Here is a 21,693-nt window from a genome sequence, read left to right as displayed (position 1 = left end):
AAAAAGAAATTTTAAGCGCAGCAGAGTAACCAGCTCACATACCTGTTAGCTCAGGTGAGTATAAAAGGCTGCTGTTGATAACAAGGGCATTTGCTAAATAGATGGTGTGTGTGCAACAATATACTGAAAGTTCAATTATATTGTGCAGCTTATCTCACCACCTGTAGTTATTTAGGTCAAAGCTCCAAAATGCTTGCCTAATATGTCTGTTTATCCAAAAGGAAGTATAGAGGGAGAGCTAGATAGATAGCATTGCATTACATTACATGGCAATGCAATGCACAGTTGCTGAAGTTGAACCAAAATGAGCTTGTCATCTGGCTTCTGCAACTTTTAACATGAAAAATCCAATGAGGAGAAGAAAAGCAAAGCCAAAGAGTCCATCCCAAAATCCGACAAACAAGCCAAATGAACAAAAAGCATTGAATTCAATTCTTTCTGATTTTAGAAACTGCATTAAAGAAGGGGTGCACCGGTCCTGGAGATACTGCAATACCAGGTCAATGCGTGGAGTGGACAGAGCAAGCTCTTTTTCCATCTCCCTGTTCTAAAAATCCATTTAATATATGGTCCCCAGATAGGGGACGTATCAGATATTAAACTGATAAGAACAGATACTACACTTGATCTTAGCCAAAAGGCCGAGAAGCGATAACCAGAATTGGTTTCCGACTACGGTGCCACCCAAGGATTCTGAAAAGTCCATTTGTGGAGATGGCCACCTGGACTCCCGTTAAGAAGACATGCTGTTAACCTCTAGATCCCTCACATGCCTGCACTTTTCGGCTTGCTGCTGCTGCAATCCACGCGTTTTAGATCTGCATAACTCCACCTCTTTTAGCACAGTACCCTCAACCCCCGGCTGTTCCCACCCGCCTCAACACCGTTGGAAGGGAGGAGAACCAATTAAGGCGGGGGGGGGGGTGGAACGAGCAGCTGTCTACCCTTAGCAGGAGGGTTGCTGATTAATTACCTCTCCTGCTGCTGCTGCTGCTGCTGGCTGTCCAGCAGCAGACTGAAGGTGGCTGCTGCTGTGCGCAGGTATATAAAGGCTCAGAGCCTATTATGACACGCGCAGCCAGCGTTCCATTGCCACATTCCGTCTACTGCAGGCGGGATACCTGGATGGCTGAATGTCACTGAGAAGCTCACAGAGACCGCCATAAGCAACAGTTTAAAAGAATGCCACAGGCTAATCAACCAAACTTTTTGGGTTGGTTTCTCTTTTATAGTCTGCAGGCATTAAATGAAAGAAGTCAGTGTTCCAGCAGAGGGAGACAACGTTTCAGAAAAGGCATTGTAGCAAACCAAAAAAGAAATTTTAAGCGCAGCAGAGTAACCAGCTCACATACCTGTTAGCTCAGGTGAGTTTAAAAGGCTGCTGTTGATAACAAGGGCATTTGCTAAATAGATGGTGTGTGTGCAACAATATACTGAAAGGTCAATTATATTGTGCAGCTTATCTCACCACCTGTAGTTATTTAGGTGAAAGCTCCAAAATGCTTGCCTAATATGTCTGTTTATCCAAAAGGAAGTATAGAGGGAGAGCTAGATAGATAGCATTGCATTACATTACATGGCAATGCAATGCACAGTTGCTGAAGTTGAACCAAAATGAGCTTGTCATCTGGCTTCTGCAACTTTTAACATGAAAAATCCAATGAGGAGAAGAAAAGCAAAGCCAAAGAGTCCATCCCAAAATCCGACAAACAAGCCAAATGAACAAAAAGCATTGAATTCAATTCTTTCTGATTTTAGAAACTGCATTAAAGAAGGGGTGCACCGGTCCTGGAGATACTGCAATACCAGGTCAATGCGTGGAGTGGACAGAGCAAGCTCTTTTTCCATCTCCCTGTTCTAAAAATCCATTTAATATATGGTCCCCAGATAGGGGACGTATCAGATATTAAACTGATAAGAACAGATACTACACTTGATCTTAGCCAAAAGGCCGAGAAGCGATAACCAGAATTGGTTTCCGACTACGGTGCCACCCAAGGATTCTGAAAAGTCCATTTGTGGAGATGGCCACCTGGACTCCCGTTAAGAAGACATGCTGTCAACCTCTAGATCCCTCACATGCCTGCACTTTTCGGCTTGCTGCTGCTGCAATCCACGCGTTTTAGATCTGCATAACTCCACCTCTTTTAGCACAGTACCCTCAACCCCCGGCTGTTCCCACCCGCCTCAACAACTTTGGCAGGGAGGAGAAGAAATTAAGGCGGGGGGGGGGTGGTGGAACGAGCAGCTGTCTACCCTTAGCAGGAGGGTTGCTGATTAATTACCTCTCCTGCTGCTGCTGCTGCTGGCTGTCCAGCAGCAGACTGAAGGTGGCTGCTGCTGTGCGCAGGTATATAAAGGCTCAGAGCCTATTATGACACGCGCAGCCAGCGTTCCATTGCCACATTCCGTCTACTGCAGGCGGGATACCTGGATGGCTGAATGTCACTGAGAAGCTCACAGAGACCGCCATAAGCAACAGTTTAAAAGAATGCCACAGACTAATCAACCAAACTTTTTGGGTTGGTTTCTCTTTTATAGTCTGCAGGCATTAAATGAAAGAAGTCAGTGTTCCAGCAGAGGGAGACAACGTTTCAGAAAAGGCATTGTAGCAAACCAAAAAAGAAATTTTAAGCGCAGCAGAGTAACCAGCTCACATACCTGTTAGCTCAGGTGAGTTTAAAAGGCTGCTGTTGATAACAAGGGCATTTGCTAAATAGATGGTGTGTGTGCAACAATATACTGAAAGGTCAATTATATTGTGCAGCTTATCTCACCACCTGTAGTTATTTAGGTGAAAGCTCCAAAATGCTTGCCTAATATGTCTGTTTATCCAAAAGGAAGTATAGAGGGAGAGCTAGATAGATAGCATTGCGTTACATTACATGGCAATGCAATGCACAGTTGCTGAAGTTGAACCAAAATGAGCTTGTCATCTGACTTCTGCAACTTTTAACATGAAAAATCCAATGAGGAGAAGAAAAGCAAAGCCAAAGAGTCCATCCCAAAATCCGACAAACAAGCCAAATGAACAAAAAGCATTGAATTCAATTCTTTCTGATTTTAGAAACTGCATTAAAGAAGGGGTGCACCGGTCCTGGAGATACTGCAATACCAGGTCAATGCGTGGAGTGGACAGAGCAAGCTCTTTTTCCATCTCCCTGTTCTAAAAATCCATTTAATATATGGTCCCCAGATAGGGGACGTATCAGATATTAAACTGATAAGAACAGATACTACACTTGATCTTAGCCAAAAGGCCGAGAAGCGATAACCAGAATTGGTTTCCGACTACGGTGCCACCCAAGGATTCTGAAAAGTCCATTTGTGGAGATGGCCACCTGGACTCCCGTTAAGAAGACATGCTGTCAATCTCTAGATCCCTCACATGCCTGCACTTTTCGGCTTGCTGCTGCTGCAATCCACGCGTTTTAGATCTGCATAACTCCACCTCTTTTAGCACAGTACCCTCAACCCCCGGCTGTTCCCACCCGCCTCAACACCGTTGGAAGGGAGGAGAACCAATTAAGGCGGGGGGGGGTGGAACGAGCAGCTGTCTACCCTTAGCAGGAGGGTTGCTGATTAATTACCTCTCCTGCTGCTGCTGCTGCTGGCTGTCCAGCAGCAGACTGAAGGTGGCTGCTGCTGTGCGCAGGTATATAAAGGCTCAGAGCCTATTATGACACGCGCAGCCAGCGTTCCATTGCCACATTCCGTCTACTGCAGGCGGGATACCTGGATGGCTGAATGTCACTGAGAAGCTCACAGAGACCGCCATAAGCAACAGTTTAAAAGAATGCCACAGGCTAATCAACCAAACTTTTTGGGTTGGTTTCTCTTTTATAGTCTGCAGGCATTAAATGAAAGAAGTCAGTGTTCCAGCAGAGGGAGACAACGTTTCAGAAAAGGCATTGTAGCAAACCAAAAAAGAAATTTTAAGCGCAGCAGAGTAACCAGCTCACATACCTGTTAGCTCAGGTGAGTTTAAAAGGCTGCTGTTGATAACAAGGGCATTTGCTAAATAGATGGTGTGTGTGCAACAATATACTGAAAGGTCAATTATATTGTGCAGCTTATCTCACCACCTGTAGTTATTTAGGTGAAAGCTCCAAAATGCTTGCCTAATATGTCTGTTTATCCAAAAGGAAGTATAGGGGGAGAGCTAGATAGATAGCATTGCATTACATTACATGGCAATGCAATGCACAGTTGCTGAAGTTGAACCAAAATGAGCTTGTCATCTGGCTTCTGCAACTTTTAACATGAAAAATCCAATGAGGAGAAGAAAAGCAAAGCCAAAGAGTCCATCCCAAAATCCGACAAACAAGCCAAATGAACAAAAAGCATTGAATTCAATTCTTTCTGATTTTAGAAACTGCATTAAAGAAGGGGTGCACCGGTCCTGGAGATACTGCAATACCAGGTCAATGCGTGGAGTGGACAGAGCAAGCTCTTTTTCCATCTCCCTGTTCTAAAAATCCATTTAATATATGGTCCCCAGATAGGGGACGTATCAGATATTAAACTGATAAGAACAGATACTACACTTGATCTTAGCCAAAAGGCCGAGAAGCGATAACCAGAATTGGTTTCCGACTACGGTGCCACCCAAGGATTCTGAAAAGTCCATTTGTGGAGATGGCCACCTGGACTCCCGTTAAGAAGACATGCTGTCAACCTCTAGATCCCTCAAATGCCTGCACTTTTCGGCTTGCTGCTGCTGCAATCCACGCGTTTTAGATCTGCATAACTCCACCTCTTTTAGCACAGTACCCTCAACCCCCGGCTGTTCCCACCCGCCTCAACACCGTTGGAAGGGAGGAGAACCAATTAAGGCGGGGGGGGGTGGAACGAGCAGCTGTCTACCCTTAGCAGGAGGGTTGCTGATTAATTACCTCTCCTGCTGCTGCTGGCTGTCCAGCAGCAGACTGAAGGTGGCTGCTGCTGTGCGCAGGTATATAAAGGCTCAGAGCCTATTATGACACGCGCAGCCAGCGTTCCATTGCCACATTCCGTCTACTGCAGGCGGGATACCTGGATGGCTGAATGTCACTGAGAAGCTCACAGAGACCGCCATAAGCAACAGTTTAAAAGAATGCCACAGACTAATCAACCAAACTTTTTGGGTTGGTTTCTCTTTTATAGTCTGCAGGCATTAAATGAAAGAAGTCAGTGTTCCAGCAGAGGGAGACAACGTTTCAGAAAAGGCATTGTAGCAAACCAAAAAAGAAATTTTAAGCGCAGCAGAGTAACCAGCTCACATACCTGTTAGCTCAGGTGAGTTTAAAAGGCTGCTGTTGATAACAAGGGCATTTGCTAAATAGATGGTGTGTGTGCAACAATATACTGAAAGGTCAATTATATTGTGCAGCTTATCTCACCACCTGTAGTTATTTAGGTGAAAGCTCCAAAATGCTTGCCTAATATGTCTGTTTATCCAAAAGGAAGTATAGAGGGAGAGCTAGATAGATAGCATTGCATTACATTACATGGCAATGCAATGCACAGTTGCTGAAGTTGAACCAAAATGAGCTTGTCATCTGGCTTCTGCAACTTTTAACATGAAAAATCCAATGAAGAGAAGAAAAGCAAAGCCAAAGAGTCCATCCCAAAATCCGACAAACAAGCCAAATGAACAAAAAGCATTGAATTCAATTCTTTCTGATTTTAGAAACTGCATTAAAGAAGGGGTGCACCAGTCCTGGAGATACTGCAATACCAGGTCAATGCGTGGAGTGGACAGAGCAAGCTCTTTTTCCATCTCCCTGTTCTAAAAATCCATTTAATATATGGTCCCCAGATAGGGGACGTATCAGATATTAAACTGATAAGAACAGATACTACACTTGATCTTAGCCAAAAGGCCGAGAAGCGATAACCAGAATTGGTTTCCGACTACGGTGCCACCCAAGGATTCTGAAAAGTCCATTTGTGGAGATGGCCACCTGGACTCCCGTTAAGAAGACATGCTGTCAACCTCTAGATCCCTCACATGCCTGCACTTTTCGGCTTGCTGCTGCTGCAATCCACGCGTTTTAGATCTGCATAACTCCACCTCTTTTAGCACAGTACCCTCAACCCCCGGCTGTTCCCACCCGCCTCAACACCGTTGGAAGGGAGGAGAACCAATTAAGGCGGGGGGGGGGGGTGGAACGAGCAGCTGTCTACCCTTAGCAGGAGGGTTGCTGATTAATTACCTCTCCTGCTGCTGCTGCTGCTGCTGGCTGTCCAGCAGCAGACTGAAGGTGGCTGCTGCTGTGCGCAGGTATATAAAGGCTCAGAGCCTATTATGACACGCGCAGCCAGCGTTCCATTGCCACATTCCGTCTACTGCAGGCGGGATACCTGGATGGCTGAATGTCACTGAGAAGCTCACAGAGACCGCCATAAGCAACAGTTTAAAAGAATGCCACAGACTAATCAACCAAACTTTTTGGGTTGGTTTCTCTTTTATAGTCTGCAGGCATTAAATGAAAGAAGTCAGTGTTCCAGCAGAGGGAGACAACGTTTCAGAAAAGGCATTGTAGCAAACCAAAAAAGAAATTTTAAGCGCACCAGAGTAACCAGCTCACATACCTGTTAGCTCAGGTGAGTTTAAAAGGCTGCTGTTGATAACAAGGGCATTTGCTAAATAGATGGTGTGTGTGCAACAATATACTGAAAGGTCAATTATATTGTGCAGCTTATCTCACCACCTGTAGTTATTTAGGTGAAAGCTCCAAAATGCTTGCCTAATATGTCTGTTTATCCAAAAGGAAGTATAGAGGGAGAGCTAGATAGATAGCATTGCATTACATTACATGGCAATGCAATGCACAGTTGCTGAAGTTGAACCAAAATGAGCTTGTCATCTGGCTTCTGCAACTTTTAACATGAAAAATCCAATGAGGAGAAGAAAAGCAAAGCCAAAGAGTCCATCCCAAAATCCGACAAACAAGCCAAATGAACAAAAAGCATTGAATTCAATTCTTTCTGATTTTAGAAACTGCATTAAAGAAGGGGTGCACCGGTCCTGGAGATACTGCAATACCAGGTCAATGCGTGGAGTGGACAGAGCAAGCTCTTTTTCCATCTCCCTGTTCTAAAAATCCATTTAATATATGGTCCCCAGATAGGGGACGTATCAGATATTAAACTGATAAGAACAGATACTACACTTGATCTTAGCCAAAAGGCCGAGAAGCGATAACCAGAATTGGTTTCTGACTACGGTGCCACCCAAGGATTCTGAAAAGTCCATTTGTGGAGATGGCCACCTGGACTCCCGTTAAGAAGACATGCTGTCAACCTCTAGATCCCTCACATGCCTGCACTTTTCGGCTTGCTGCTGCTGCAATCCACGCGTTTTAGATCTGCATAACTCCACCTCTTTTAGCACAGTACCCTCAACCCCCGGCTGTTCCCACCCGCCTCAACACCGTTGGAAGGGAGGAGAACCAATTAAGGCGGGGGGGGGGGGTGGAACGAGCAGCTGTCTACCCTTAGCAGGAGGGTTGCTGATTAATTACCTCTCCTGCTGCTGCTGCTGCTGGCTGTCCAGCAGCAGACTGAAGGTGTCTGCTGCTGTGCGCAGGTATATAAAGGCTCAGAGCCTATTATGACACGCGCAGCCAGCGTTCCATTGCCACATTCCGTCTACTGCAGGCGGGATACCTGGATGGCTGAATGTCACTGAGAAGCTCACAGAGACCGCCATAAGCAACAGTTTAAAAGAATGCCACAGACTAATCAACCAAACTTTTTGGGTTGGTTTCTCTTTTATAGTCTGCAGGCATTAAATGAAAGAAGTCAGTGTTCCAGCAGAGGGAGACAACGTTTCAGAAAAGGCATTGTAGCAAACCAAAAAAGAAATTTTAAGCGCAGCAGAGTAACCAGCTCACATACCTGTTAGCTCAGGTGAGTTTAAAAGGCTGCTGTTGATAACAAGGGCATTTGCTAAATAGATGGTGTGTGTGCAACAATATACTGAAAGGTCAATTATATTGTGCAGCTTATCTCACCACCTGTAGTTATTTAGGTGAAAGCTCCAAAATGCTTGCCTAATATGTCTGTTTATCCAAAAGGAAGTATAGAGGGAGAGCTAGATAGATAGCATTGCATTACATTACATGGCAATGCAATGCACAGTTGCTGAAGTTGAACCAAAATGAGCTTGTCATCTGGCTTCTGCAACTTTTAACATGAAAAATCCAATGAGGAGAAGAAAAGCAAAGCCAAAGAGTCCATCCCAAAATCCGACAAACAAGCCAAATGAACAAAAAGCATTGAATTCAATTCTTTCTGATTTTAGAAACTGCATTAAAGAAGGGGTGCACCGGTCCTGGAGATACTGCAATACCAGGTCAATGCGTGGAGTGGACAGAGCAAGCTCTTTTTCCATCTCCCTGTTCTAAAAATCCATTTAATATATGGTCCCCAGATAGGGGACGTATCAGATATTAAACTGATAAGAACAGATACTACACTTGATCTTAGCCAAAAGGCCGAGAAGCGATAACCAGAATTGGTTTCCGACTACGGTGCCACCCAAGAATTCTGAAAAGTCCATTTGTGGAGATGGCCACCTGGACTCCCGTTAAGAAGACATGCTGTCAACCTCTAGATCCCTCACATGCCTGCACTTCTCGGCTTGCTGCTGCTGCAATCCACGCGTTTTAGATCTGCATAACTCCACCTCTTTTAGCACAGTACCCTCAACCCCCGGCTGTTCCCACCCGCCTCAACACCGTTGGAAGGGAGGAGAACCAATTAAGGCGGGGGGGGGGGTGGAACGAGCAGCTGTCTACCCTTAGCAGGAGGGTTGCTGATTAATTACCTCTCCTGCTGCTGCTGCTGCTGCTGGCTGTCCAGCAGCAGACTGAAGGTGGCTGCTGCTGTGCGCAGGTATATAAAGGCTCAGAGCCTATTATGACACGCGCAGCCAGCGTTCCATTGCCACATTCCGTCTACTGCAGGCGGGATACCTGGATGGCTGAATGTCACTGAGAAGCTCACAGAGACCGCCATAAGCAACAGTTTAAAAGAATGCCACAGACTAATCAACCAAACTTTTTGGGTTGGTTTCTCTTTTATAGTCTGCAGGCATTAAATGAAAGAAGTCAGTGTTCCAGCAGAGGGAGACAACGTTTCAGAAAAGGCATTGTAGCAAACCAAAAAAGAAATTTTAAGCGCAGCAGAGTAACCAGCTCACATACCTGTTAGCTCAGGTGAGTTTAAAAGGCTGCTGTTGATAACAAGGGCATTTGCTAAATAGATGGTGTGTGTGCAACAATATACTGAAAGGTCAATTATATTGTGCAGCTTATCTCACCACCTGTAGTTATTTAGGTGAAAGCTCCAAAATGCTTGCCTAATATGTCTGTTTATCCAAAAGGAAGTATAGAGGGAGAGCTAGATAGATAGCATTGCATTACATTACATGGCAATGCAATGCACAGTTGCTGAAGTTGAACCAAAATGAGCTTGTCATCTGGCTTCTGCAACTTTTAACATGAAAAATCCAATGAGGAGAAGAAAAGCAAAGCCAAAGAGTCCATCCCAAAATCCGACAAACAAGCCAAATGAACAAAAAGCATTGAATTCAATTCTTTCTGATTTTAGAAACTGCATTAAAGAAGGGGTGCACCGGTCCTGGAGATACTGCAATACCAGGTCAATGCGTGGAGTGGACAGAGCAAGCTCTTTTTCCATCTCCCTGTTCTAAAAATCCATTTAATATATGGTCCCCAGATAGGGGACGTATCAGATATTAAACTGATAAGAACAGATACTACACTTGATCTTAGCCAAAAGGCCGAGAAGCGATAACCAGAATTGGTTTCCGACTACGGTGCCACCCAAGAATTCTGAAAAGTCCATTTGTGGAGATGGCCACCTGGACTCCCGTTAAGAAGACATGCTGTCAACCTCTAGATCCCTCACATGCCTGCACTTCTCGGCTTGCTGCTGCTGCAATCCACGCGTTTTAGATCTGCATAACTCCACCTCTTTTAGCACAGTACCCTCAACCCCCGGCTGTTCCCACCCGCCTCAACACCGTTGGAAGGGAGGAGAACCAATTAAGGCGGGGGGGGGGGTGGAACGAGCAGCTGTCTACCCTTAGCAGGAGGGTTGCTGATTAATTACCTCTCCTGCTGCTGCTGCTGCTGCTGGCTGTCCAGCAGCAGACTGAAGGTGGCTGCTGCTGTGCGCAGGTATATAAAGGCTCAGAGCCTATTATGACACGCGCAGCCAGCGTTCCATTGCCACATTCCGTCTACTGCAGGCGGGATACCTGGATGGCTGAATGTCACTGAGAAGCTCACAGAGACCGCCATAAGCAACAGTTTAAAAGAATGCCACAGACTAATCAACCAAACTTTTTGGGTTGGTTTCTCTTTTATAGTCTGCAGGCATTAAATGAAAGAAGTCAGTGTTCCAGCAGAGGGAGACAACGTTTCAGAAAAGGCATTGTAGCAAACCAAAAAAGAAATTTTAAGCGCAGCAGAGTAACCAGCTCACATACCTGTTAGCTCAGGTGAGTTTAAAAGGCTGCTGTTGATAACAAGGGCATTTGCTAAATAGATGGTGTGTGTGCAACAATATACTGAAAGGTCAATTATATTGTGCAGCTTATCTCACCACCTGTAGTTATTTAGGTGAAAGCTCCAAAATGCTTGCCTAATATGTCTGTTTATCCAAAAGGAAGTATAGAGGGAGAGCTAGATAGATAGCATTGCATTACATTACATGGCAATGCAATGCACAGTTGCTGAAGTTGAACCAAAATGAGCTTGTCATCTGGCTTCTGCAACTTTTAACATGAAAAATCCAATGAGGAGAAGAAAAGCAAAGCCAAAGAGTCCATCCCAAAATCCGACAAACAAGCCAAATGAACAAAAAGCATTGAATTCAATTCTTTCTGATTTTAGAAACTGCATTAAAGAAGGGGTGCACCGGTCCTGGAGATACTGCAATACCAGGTCAATGCGTGGAGTGGACAGAGCAAGCTCTTTTTCCATCTCCCTGTTCTAAAAATCCATTTAATATATGGTCCCCAGATAGGGGACGTATCAGATATTAAACTGATAAGAACAGATACTACACTTGATCTTAGCCAAAAGGCCGAGAAGCGATAACCAGAATTGGTTTCCGACTACGGTGCCACCCAAGGATTCTGAAAAGTCCATTTGTGGAGATGGCCACCTGGACTCCCGTTAAGAACACATGCTGTCAACCTCTAGATCCCTCACATGCCTGCACTTTTCGGCTTGCTGCTGCTGCAATCCACGCGTTTTAGATCTGCATAACTCCACCTCTTTTAGCACAGTACCCTCAACCCCCGGCTGTTCCCACCCGCCTCAACACCGTTGGAATTGAGGAGAACCAATTAAGGCGGGGGGGGGGGGGGTGGAACGAGCAGCTGTCTACCCTTAGCAGGAGGGTTGCTGATTAATTACCTCTCCTGCTGCTGCTGCTGCTGCTGGCTGTCCAGCAGCAGACTGAAGGTGGCTGCTGCTGTGCGCAGGTATATAAAGGCTCAGAGCCTATTATGACACGCGCAGCCAGCGTTCCATTGCCACATTCCGTCTACTGCAGGCGGGATACCTGGATGGCTGAATGTCACTGAGAAGCTCACAGAGACCGCCATAAGCAACAGTTTAAAAGAATGCCACAGACTAATCAACCAAACTTTTTGGGTTGGTTTCTCTTTTATAGTCTGCAGGCATTAAATGAAAGAAGTCAGTGTTCCAGCAGAGGGAGACAACGTTTCAGAAAAGGCATTGTAGCAAACCAAAAAAGAAATTTTAAGTGCAGCAGAGTAACCAGCTCACATACCTGTTAGCTCAGGTGAGTTTAAAAGGCTGCTGTTGATAACAAGGGCATTTGCTAAATAGATGGTGTGTGTGCAACAATATACTGAAAGGTCAATTATATTGTGCAGCTTATCTCACCACCTGTAGTTATTTAGGTGAAAGCTCCAAAATGCTTGCCTAATATGTCTGTTTATCCAAAAGGAAGTATAGAGGGAGAGCTAGATAGATAGCATTGCATTACATTACATGGCAATGCAATGCACAGTTGCTGAAGTTGAACCAAAATGAGCTTGTCATCTGGCTTCTGCAACTTTTAACATGAAAAATCCAATGAGGAGAAGAAAAGCAAAGCCAAAGAGTCCATCCCAAAATCCGACAAACAAGCCAAATGAACAAAAAGCATTGAATTCAATTCTTTCTGATTTTAGAAACTGCATTAAAGAAGGGGTGCACCGGTCCTGGAGATACTGCAATACCAGGTCAATGCGTGGAGTGGACAGAGCAAGCTCTTTTTCCATCTCCCTGTTCTAAAAATCCATTTAATATATGGTCCCCAGATAGGGGACGTATCAGATATTAAACTGATAAGAACAGATACTACACTTGATCTTAGCCAAAAGGCCGAGAAGCGATAACCAGAATTGGTTTCCGACCACGGTGCCACCCAAGGATTCTGAAAAGTCCATTTGTGGAGATGGCCACCTGGACTCCCGTTAAGAAGACATGCTGTTAACCTCTAGATCCCTCACATGCCTGCACTTTTCGGCTTGCTGCTGCTGCAATCCACGCGTTTTAGATCTGCATAACTCCACCTCTTTTAGCACAGTACCCTCAACCCCCGGCTGTTCCCACCCGCCTCAACACCGTTGGAAGGGAGGAGAACCATTTAAGGCGGGGGGGGGGGTGGAACGAGCAGCTGTCTACCCTTAGCAGGAGGGTTGCTGATTAATTACCTCTCCTGCTGCTGCTGCTGCTGGCTGTCCAGCAGCAGACTGAAGGTGGCTGCTGCTGTGCGCAGGTATATAAAGGCTCAGAGCCTATTATGACACGCGCAGCCAGCGTTCCATTGCCACATTCCGTCTACTGCAGGCGGGATACCTGGATGGCTGAATGTCACTGAGAAGCTCACAGAGACCGCCATAAGCAACAGTTTAAAAGAATGCCACAGGCTAATCAACCAAACTTTTTGGGTTGGTTTCTCTTTTATAGTCTGCAGGCATTAAATGAAAGAAGTCAGTGTTCCAGCAGAGGGAGACAACGTTTCAGAAAAGGCATTGTAGCAAACCAAAAAAGAAATTTTAAGCGCAGCAGAGTAACCAGCTCACATACCTGTTAGCTCAGGTGAGTTTAAAAGGCTGCTGTTGATAACAAGGGCATTTGCTAAATAGATGGTGTGTGTGCAACAATATACTGAAAGGTCAATTATATTGTGCAGCTTATCTCACCACCTGTAGTTATTTAGGTGAAAGCTCCAAAATGCTTGCCTAATATGTCTCTTTATCCAAAAGGAAGTATAGAGGGAGAGCTAGATAGATAGCATTGCATTACATTACATGGCAATGCAATGCACAGTTGCTGAAGTTGAACCAAAATGAGCTTGTCATCTGGCTTCTGCAACTTTTAACATGAAAAATCCAATGAGGAGAAGAAAAGCAAAGCCAAAGAGTCCATCCCAAAATCCGACAAACAAGCCAAATGAACAAAAAGCATTGAATTCAATTCTTTCTGATTTTAGAAACTGCATTAAAGAAGGGGTGCACCGGTCCTGGAGATACTGCAATACCAGGTCAATGCGTGGAGTGGACAGAGCAAGCTCTTTTTCCATCTCCCTGTTCTAAAAATCCATTTAATATATGGTCCCCAGATAGGGGACGTATCAGATATTAAACTGATAAGAACAGATACTACACTTGATCTTAGCCAAAAGGCCGAGAAGCGATAACCAGAATTGGTTTCCGACTACGGTGCCACCCAAGGATTCTGAAAAGTCCATTTGTGGAGATGGCCACCTGGACTCCCGTTAAGAAGACATGCTGTCAACCTCTAGATCCCTCACATGCCTGCACTTTTCGGCTTGCTGCTGCTGCAATCCACGCGTTTTAGATCTGCATAACTCCACCTCTTTTAGCACAGTACCCTCAACCCCCGGCTGTTCCCACCCGCCTCAACACAGTTGGAAGGGAGGAGAAGAAATTAAGGCGGGGGGGGGGTGGTGGAACGAGCAGCTGTCTACCCTTAGCAGGAGGGTTGCTGATTAATTACCTCTCCTGCTGCTGCTGCTGGCTGTCCAGCAGCAGACTGAAGGTGGCTGCTGCTGTGCGCAGGTATATAAAGGCTCAGAGCCTATTATGACACGCGCAGCCAGCGTTCCATTGCCACATTCCGTCTACTGCAGGCGGGATACCTGGATGGCTGAATGTCACTGAGAAGCTCACAGAGACCGCCATAAGCAACAGTTTAAAAGAATGCCACAGACTAATCAACCAAACTTTTTGGGTTGGTTTCTCTTTTATAGTCTGCAGGCATTAAATGAAAGAAGTCAGTGTTCCAGCAGAGGGAGACAACGTTTCAGAAAAGGCATTGTAGCAAACCAAAAAAGAAATTTTAAGCGCAGCAGAGTAACCAGCTCACATACCTGTTAGCTCAGGTGAGTTTAAAACGCTGCTGTTGATAACAAGGGCATTTGCTAAATAGATGGTGTGTGTGCAACAATATACTGAAAGGTCAATTATATTGTGCAGCTTATCTCACCACCTGTAGTTATTTAGGTGAAAGCTCCAAAATGCTTGCCTAATATGTCTGTTTATCCAAAAGGAAGTATAGAGGGAGAGCTAGATAGATAGCATTGCGTTACATTACATGGCAATGCAATGCACAGTTGCTGAAGTTGAACCAAAATGAGCTTGTCATCTGACTTCTGCAACTTTTAACATGAAAAATCCAATGAGGAGAAGAAAAGCAAAGCCAAAGAGTCCATCCCAAAATCCGACAAACAAGCCAAATGAACAAAAAGCATTGAATTCAATTCTTTCTGATTTTAGAAACTGCATTAAAGAAGGGGTGCACCGGTCCTGGAGATACTGCAATACCAGGTCAATGCGTGGAGTGGACAGAGCAAGCTCTTTTTCCATCTCCCTGTTCTAAAAATCCATTTAATATATGGTCCCCAGATAGGGGACGTATCAGATATTAAACTGATAAGAACAGATACTACACTTGATCTTAGCCAAAAGGCCGAGAAGCGATAACCAGAATTGGTTTCCGACTACGGTGCCACCCAAGGATTCTGAAAAGTCCATTTGTGGAGATGGCCACCTGGACTCCCGTTAAGAAGACATGCTGTCAACCTCTAGATCCCTCACATGCCTGCACTTTTCGGCTTGCTGCTGCTGCAATCCACGCGTTTTAGATCTGCATAACTCCACCTCTTTTAGCACAGTACCCTCAACCCCCGGCTGTTCCCACCCGCCTCAACACCTTTGGAAGGGAGGAGAAGAAATTAAGGCGGGGGGGGGTGGTGGAACGAGCAGCTGTCTACCCTTAGCAGGAGGGTTGCTGATTAATTACCTCTCCTGCTGCTGCTGCTGCTGCTGGCTGTCCAGCAGCAGACTGAAGGTGGCTGCTGCTGTGCGCAGGTATATAAAGGCTCAGAGCCTATTATGACACGCGCAGCCAGCGTTCCATTGCCACATTCCGTCTACTGCAGGCGGGATACCTGGATGGCTGAATGTCACTGAGAGGCTCACAGAGACCGCCATAAGCAACAGTTTAAAAGAATGCCACAGACTAATCAACCAAACTTTTTGGGTTGGTTTCTCTTTTATAGTCTGCAGGCATTAAATGAAAGAAGTCAGTGTTCCAGCAGAGGGAGACAACGTTTCAGAAAAGGCATTGTAGCAAACCAAAAAAGAAATTTTAAGCGCAGCAGAGTAACCAGCTCACATACCTGTTAGCTCAGGTGAGTTTAAAAGGCTGCTGTTGATAACAAGGGCATTTGCTAAATAGATGGTGTGTGTGCAACAATATACTGAAAGGTCAATTATATTGTGCAGCTTATCTCACCACCTGTAGTTATTTAGGTGAAAGCTCCAAAATGCTTGCCTAATATGTCTGTTTATCCAAAGGGAAGTATAGAGGGAGAGCTAGATAGATAGCATTGCGTTACATTACATGGCAATGCAATGCACAGTTGCTGAAGTTGAACCAAAATGAGCTTGTCATCTGACTTCTGCAACTTTTAACATGAAAAATCCAATGAGGAGAAGAAAAGCAAAGCCAAAGAGTCCATCCCAAAATCCGACAAACAAGCCAAATGAACAAAAAGCATTGAATTCAATTCTTTCTGATTTTAGAAACTGCATTAAAGAAGGGGTGCACCGGTCCTGGAGATACTGCAATACCAGGTCAATGCGTGGAGTGGACAGAGCAAGCTCTTTTTCCATCTCCCTGTTCTAAAAATCCATTTAATATATGGTCCCCAGATAGGGGACGTATCAGATATTAAACTGATAAGAACAGATACTACACTTGATCTTAGCCAAAAGGCCGAGAAGCGATAACCAGAATTGGTTTCCGACTACGATGCCACCCAAGGATTCTGAAAAGTCCATTTGTGGAGATGGCCACCTGGACTCCCGTTAAGAAGACATGCTGTCAACCTCTAGATCCCTCACATGCCTGCACTTTTCGGCTTGCTGCTGCTGCAATCCACGCGTTTTAGATCTGCATAACTCCACCTCTTTTAGCACAGTACCCTCAACCCCCGGCTGTTCCCACCCGCCTCAACACCGTTGGAATTGAGGAGAACCAATTAAGGCGGGGGGGGGGGGTGGAACGAGCAGCTGTCTACCCTTAGCAGGAGGGTTGCTGATTAATTACCTCTCCTGCTGCTGCTGCTGCTGCTGGCTGTCCAGCAGCAGACTGAAGGTGGCTGCTGCTGTGCGCAGGTATATAAAGGCTCAGAGCCTATTATGACACGCGCAGCCAGCGTTCCATTGCCACATTCCGTCTACTGCAGGCGGGATACCTGGATGGCTGAATGTCACTGAGAAGCTCACAGAGACCGCCATAAGCAACAGTTTAAAAGAATGCCACAGACTAATCAACCAAACTTTTTGGGTTGGTTTCTCTTTTATAGTCTGCAGGCATTAAATGAAAGAAGTCAGTGTTCCAGCAGAGGGAGACAACGTTTCAGAAAAGGCATTGTAGCAAACCAAAAAAGAAATTTTAAGCGCAGCAGAGTAACCAGCTCACATACCTGTTAGCTCAGGTGAGTTTAAAAGGCTGCTGTTGATAACAAGGGCATTTGCTAAATAGATGGTGTGTGTGCAACAATATACTGAAAGGTCAATTATATTGTGCAGCTTATCTCACCACCTGTAGTTATTTAGGTGAAAGCTCCAAAATGCTTGCCTAATATGTCTGTTTATCCAAAAGGAAGTATAGAGGGAGAGCTAGATAGATAGCATTGCATTACATTACATGGCAATGCAATGCACAGTTGCTGAAGTTGAACCAAAATGAGCTTGTCATCTGGCTTCTGCAACTTTTAACATGAAAAATCCAATGAGGAGAAGAAAAGCAAAGCCAAAGAGTCCATCCCAAAATCCGACAAACAAGCCAAATGAACAAAAAGCATTGAATTCAATTCTTTCTGATTTTAGAAACTGCATTAAAGAAGGGGTGCACCGGTCCTGGAGATACTGCAATACCAGGTCAATGCGTGGAGTGGACAGAGCAAGCTCTTTTTCCATCTCCCTGTTCTAAAAATCCATTTAATATATGGTCCCCAGATAGGGGACGTATCAGATATTAAACTGATAAGAACAGATACTACACTTGATCTTAGCCAAAAGGCCGAGAAGCGATAACCAGAATTGGTTTCCGACTACGGTGCCACCCAAGGATTCTGAAAAGTCCATTTGTGGAGATGGCCACCTGGACTCCCGTTAAGAAGACATGCTGTCAACCTCTAGATCCCTCACATGCCTGCACTTTTCGGCTTGCTGCTGCTGCAATCCACGCGTTTTAGATCTGCATAACTCCACCTCTTTTAGCACAGTACCCTCAACCCCCGGCTGTTCCCACCCGCCTCAACACCTTTGGAAGGGAGGAGAAGAAATTAAGGCGGGGGGGGGGTGGTGGAACGAGCAGCTGTCTACCCTTAGCAGGAGGGTTGCTGATTAATTACCTCTCCTGCTGCTGCTGCTGCTGCTGGCTGTCCAGCAGCAGACTGAAGGTGGCTGCTGCTGTGCGCAGGTATATAAAGGCTCAGAGCCTATTATGACACGCGCAGCCAGCGTTCCATTGCCACATTCCGTCTACTGCAGGCGGGATACCTGGATGGCTGAATGTCACTGAGAAGCTCACAGAGACCGCCATAAGCAACAGTTTAAAAGAATGCCACAGACTAATCAACCAAACTTTTTGGGTTGGTTTCTCTTTTATAGTCTGCAGGCATTAAATGAAAGAAGTCAGTGTTCCAGCAGAGGGAGACAACGTTTCAGAAAAGGCATTGTAGCAAACCAAAAAAGAAATTTTAAGCGCAGCAGAGTAACCAGCTCACATACCTGTTAGCTCAGGTGAGTTTAAAAGGCTGCTGTTGATAACAAGGGCATTTGCTAAATAGATGGTGTGTGTGCAACAATATACTGAAAGGTCAATTATATTGTGCAGCTTATCTCACCACCTGTAGTTATTTAGGTGAAAGCTCCAAAATGCTTGCCTAATATGTCTGTTTATCCAAAAGGAAGTATAGAGGGAGAGCTAGATAGATAGCATTGCGTTACATTACATGGCAATGCAATGCACAGTTGCTGAAGTTGAACCAAAATGAGCTTGTCATCTGACTTCTGCAACTTTTAACATGAAAAATCCAATGAGGAGAAGAAAAGCAAAGCCAAAGAGTCCATCCCAAAATCCGACAAACAAGCCAAATGAACAAAAAGCATTGAATTCAATTCTTTCTGATTTTAGAAACTGCATTAAAGAAGGGGTGCACCGGTCCTGGAGATACTGCAATACCAGGTCAATGCGTGGAGTGGACAGAGCAAGCTCTTTTTCCATCTCCCTGTTCTAAAAATCCATTTAATATATGGTCCCCAGATAGGGGACGTATCAGATATTAAACTGATAAGAACAGATACTACACTTGATCTTAGCCAAAAGGCCGAGAAGCGATAACCAGAATTGGTTTCCGACTACGGTGCCACCCAAGGATTCTGAAAAGTCCATTTGTGGAGATGGCCACCTGGACTCCCGTTAAGAAGACATGCTGTCAACCTCTAGATCCCTCACATGCCTGCACTTTTCGGCTTGCTGCTGCTGCAATCCACGCGTTTTAGATCTGCATAACTCCACCTCTTTTAGCACAGTACCCTCAACCCCCGGCTGTTCCCACCCGCCTCAACACCGTTGGAAGGGAGGAGAACCAATTAAAGCGGGGGGGGGGGGTGGAACGAGCAGCTGTCTACCCTTAGCAGGAGGGTTGCTGATTAATTACCTCTCCTGCTGCTGCTGCTGCTGGCTGTCCAGCAGCAGACTGAAGGTGGCTGCTGCTGTGCGCAGGTATATAAAGGCTCAGAGCCTATTATGACACGCGCAGCCAGCGTTCCATTGCCACATTCCGTCTACTGCAGGCGGGATACCTGGATGGCTGAATGTCACTGAGAAGCTCACAGAGACCGCCATAAGCAACAGTTTAAAAGAATGCCACAGACTAATCAACCAAACTTTTTGGGTTGGTTTCTCTTTTATAGTCTGCAGGCATTAAATGAAAGAAGTCAGTGTTCCAGCAGAGGGAGACAACGTTTCAGAAAAGGCATTGTAGCAAACCAAAAAAGAAATTTTAAGCGCAGCAGAGTAACCAGCTCACATACCTGTTAGCTCAGGTGAGTTTAAAAGGCTGCTGTTGATAACAAGGGCATTTGCTAAATAGATGGTGTGTGTGCAACAATATACTGAAAGGTCAATTATATTGTGCAGCTTATCTCACCACCTGTAGTTATTTAGGTGAAAGCTCCAAAATGCTTGCCTAATATGTCTGTTTATCCAAAAGGAAGTATAGAGGGAGAGCTAGATAGATAGCATTGCGTTACATTACATGGCAATGCAATGCACAGTTGCTGAAGTTGAACCAAAATGAGCTTGTCATCTGACTTCTGCAACTTTTAACATGAAAAATCCAATGAGGAGAAGAAAAGCAAAGCCAAAGAGTCCATCCCAAAATCCGACAAACAAGCCAAATGAACAAAAAGCATTGAATTCAATTCTTTCTGATTTTAGAAACTGCATTAAAGAAGGGGTGCACCGGTCCTGGAGATACTGCAATACCAGGTCAATGCGTGGAGTGGACAGAGCAAGCTCTTTTTCCATCTCCCTGTTCTAAAAATCCATTTAATATATGGTCCCCAGATAGGGGACGTATCAGATATTAAACTGATAAGAACAGATACTACACTTGATCTTAGCCAAAAGGCCGAGAAGCGATAACCAGAATTGGTTTCCGACTACGGTGCCACCCAAGGATTCTGAAAAGTCCATTTGTGGAGATGGCCACCTGGACTCCCGTTAAGAAGACATGCTGTCAACCTCTAGATCCCTCACATGCCTGCACTTTTCGGCTTGCTGCTGCTGCAATCCACGCGTTTTAGATCTGCATAACTCCACCTCTTTTAGCACAGTACCCTCAACCCCCGGCTGTTCCCACCCGCCTCAACACCGTTGGAAGGGAGGAGAACCAATTAAGGCGGGGGGGGGGGGTGGAACGAGCAGCTGTCTACCCTTAGCAGGAGGGTTGCTGATTAATTACCTCTCCTGCTGCTGCTGCTGCTGCTGGCTGTCCAGCAGCAGACTGAAGGTGGCTGCTGCTGTGCGCAGGTATATAAAGGCTCAGAGCCTATTATGACACGCGCAGCCAGCGTTCCATTGCCACATTCCGTCTACTGCAGGCGGGATACCTGGATGGCTGAATGTCACTGAGAAGCTCACAGAGACCGCCATAAGCAACAGTTTAAAAGAATGCCACAGACTAATCAACCAAACTTTTTGGGTTGGTTTCTCTTTTATAGTCTGCAGGCATTAAATGAAAGAAGTCAGTGTTCCAGCAGAGGGAGACAACGTTTCAGAAAAGGCATTGTAGCAAACCAAAAAAGAAATTTTAAGCGCAGCAGAGTAACCAGCTCACATACCTGTTAGCTCAGGTGAGTTTAAAAGGCTGCTGTTGATAACAAGGGCATTTGCTAAATAGATGGTGTGTGTGCAACAATATACTGAAAGGTCAATTATATTGTGCAGCTTATCTCACCACCTGTAGTTATTTAGGTGAAAGCTCCAAAATGCTTGCCTAATATGTCTGTTTATCCAAAAGGAAGTATAGAGGGAGAGCTAGATAGATAGCATTGCATTACATTACATGGCAATGCAATGCACAGTTGCTGAAGTTGAACCAAAATGAGCTTGTCATCTGGCTTCTGCAACTTTTAACATGAAAAATCCAATGAGGAGAAGAAAAGCAAAGCCAAAGAGTCCATCCCAAAATCCGACAAACAAGCCAAATGAACAAAAAGCATTGAATTCAATTCTTTCTGATTTTAGAAACTGCATTAAAGAAGGGGTGCACCGGTCCTGGAGATACTGCTATACCAGGTCAATGCGTGGAGTGGACAGAGCAAGCTCTTTTTCCATCTCCCTGTTCTAAAAATCCATTTAATATATGGTCCCCAGATAGGGGACGTATCAGATATTAAACTGATAAGAACAGATACTACACTTGATCTTAGCCAAAAGGCCGAGAAGCGATAACCAGAATTGGTTTCCGACTACGGTGCCACCCAAGGATTCTGAAAAGTCCATTTGTGGAGATGGCCACCTGGACTCCCGTTAAGAAGACATGCTGTCA

The 21,693-nt window shown here is 45.2% G+C and overlaps 17 non-coding genes across 17 annotated transcripts; all 17 read right to left on the bottom strand.

Moving 5' to 3' along the window:
• Positions 1-462: 462 nt before the first annotated feature.
• LOC141158491 (U2 spliceosomal RNA) lies at positions 463-653 on the bottom strand. Its single transcript, XR_012248521.1, has one exon. It is a non-coding gene; the product is annotated as a U2 spliceosomal RNA (small nuclear RNA).
• Positions 654-1,772: 1,119 nt separating this feature from the next.
• Positions 1,773-1,963, bottom strand: LOC141158490 (U2 spliceosomal RNA). Its single transcript, XR_012248520.1, has one exon. It is a non-coding gene; the product is annotated as a U2 spliceosomal RNA (small nuclear RNA).
• Positions 1,964-3,081: 1,118 nt separating this feature from the next.
• LOC141158489 (U2 spliceosomal RNA) lies at positions 3,082-3,272 on the bottom strand. The gene has a single exon (XR_012248519.1). It is a non-coding gene; the product is annotated as a U2 spliceosomal RNA (small nuclear RNA).
• Positions 3,273-4,386: 1,114 nt separating this feature from the next.
• Positions 4,387-4,577, bottom strand: LOC141158488 (U2 spliceosomal RNA). Its single transcript, XR_012248518.1, has one exon. It is a non-coding gene; the product is annotated as a U2 spliceosomal RNA (small nuclear RNA).
• Positions 4,578-5,685: 1,108 nt separating this feature from the next.
• On the bottom strand, positions 5,686-5,876 carry LOC141159575 (U2 spliceosomal RNA). Its single transcript, XR_012249579.1, has one exon. It is a non-coding gene; the product is annotated as a U2 spliceosomal RNA (small nuclear RNA).
• Positions 5,877-6,996: 1,120 nt separating this feature from the next.
• Positions 6,997-7,187, bottom strand: LOC141158487 (U2 spliceosomal RNA). Its single transcript, XR_012248517.1, has one exon. It is a non-coding gene; the product is annotated as a U2 spliceosomal RNA (small nuclear RNA).
• Positions 7,188-8,304: 1,117 nt separating this feature from the next.
• On the bottom strand, positions 8,305-8,495 carry LOC141158486 (U2 spliceosomal RNA). Its single transcript, XR_012248516.1, has one exon. It is a non-coding gene; the product is annotated as a U2 spliceosomal RNA (small nuclear RNA).
• Positions 8,496-9,614: 1,119 nt separating this feature from the next.
• On the bottom strand, positions 9,615-9,805 carry LOC141158485 (U2 spliceosomal RNA). Its single transcript, XR_012248515.1, has one exon. It is a non-coding gene; the product is annotated as a U2 spliceosomal RNA (small nuclear RNA).
• A 1,119-nt stretch (positions 9,806-10,924) lies between these two features.
• On the bottom strand, positions 10,925-11,115 carry LOC141158484 (U2 spliceosomal RNA). The gene has a single exon (XR_012248514.1). It is a non-coding gene; the product is annotated as a U2 spliceosomal RNA (small nuclear RNA).
• Positions 11,116-12,237: 1,122 nt separating this feature from the next.
• On the bottom strand, positions 12,238-12,428 carry LOC141158482 (U2 spliceosomal RNA). Its single transcript, XR_012248512.1, has one exon. It is a non-coding gene; the product is annotated as a U2 spliceosomal RNA (small nuclear RNA).
• A 1,116-nt stretch (positions 12,429-13,544) lies between these two features.
• LOC141158481 (U2 spliceosomal RNA) lies at positions 13,545-13,735 on the bottom strand. Its single transcript, XR_012248511.1, has one exon. It is a non-coding gene; the product is annotated as a U2 spliceosomal RNA (small nuclear RNA).
• A 1,115-nt stretch (positions 13,736-14,850) lies between these two features.
• On the bottom strand, positions 14,851-15,041 carry LOC141158480 (U2 spliceosomal RNA). The gene has a single exon (XR_012248510.1). It is a non-coding gene; the product is annotated as a U2 spliceosomal RNA (small nuclear RNA).
• Positions 15,042-16,161: 1,120 nt separating this feature from the next.
• On the bottom strand, positions 16,162-16,352 carry LOC141158479 (U2 spliceosomal RNA). The gene has a single exon (XR_012248509.1). It is a non-coding gene; the product is annotated as a U2 spliceosomal RNA (small nuclear RNA).
• A 1,120-nt stretch (positions 16,353-17,472) lies between these two features.
• LOC141158478 (U2 spliceosomal RNA) lies at positions 17,473-17,663 on the bottom strand. Its single transcript, XR_012248508.1, has one exon. It is a non-coding gene; the product is annotated as a U2 spliceosomal RNA (small nuclear RNA).
• Positions 17,664-18,784: 1,121 nt separating this feature from the next.
• LOC141158477 (U2 spliceosomal RNA) lies at positions 18,785-18,975 on the bottom strand. The gene has a single exon (XR_012248507.1). It is a non-coding gene; the product is annotated as a U2 spliceosomal RNA (small nuclear RNA).
• Positions 18,976-20,092: 1,117 nt separating this feature from the next.
• LOC141158476 (U2 spliceosomal RNA) lies at positions 20,093-20,283 on the bottom strand. The gene has a single exon (XR_012248506.1). It is a non-coding gene; the product is annotated as a U2 spliceosomal RNA (small nuclear RNA).
• A 1,120-nt stretch (positions 20,284-21,403) lies between these two features.
• LOC141159675 (U2 spliceosomal RNA) lies at positions 21,404-21,594 on the bottom strand. Its single transcript, XR_012249677.1, has one exon. It is a non-coding gene; the product is annotated as a U2 spliceosomal RNA (small nuclear RNA).
• Between the last annotated feature and the right edge of the window lie 99 nt (positions 21,595-21,693).

This window comes from Phyllobates terribilis, unplaced genomic scaffold (genome assembly GCF_046119375.1).
Source record: "Phyllobates terribilis strain yellow unplaced genomic scaffold, ASM4611937v1 Scaffold_8__6_contigs__length_399053987, whole genome shotgun sequence".
Lineage (NCBI taxonomy): Eukaryota > Metazoa > Chordata > Amphibia > Anura > Dendrobatidae > Phyllobates > Phyllobates terribilis.
The sequence above is the reverse complement of the archived record's forward strand: the minus strand, read 5'-3'. Positions and strand labels throughout refer to the sequence as shown.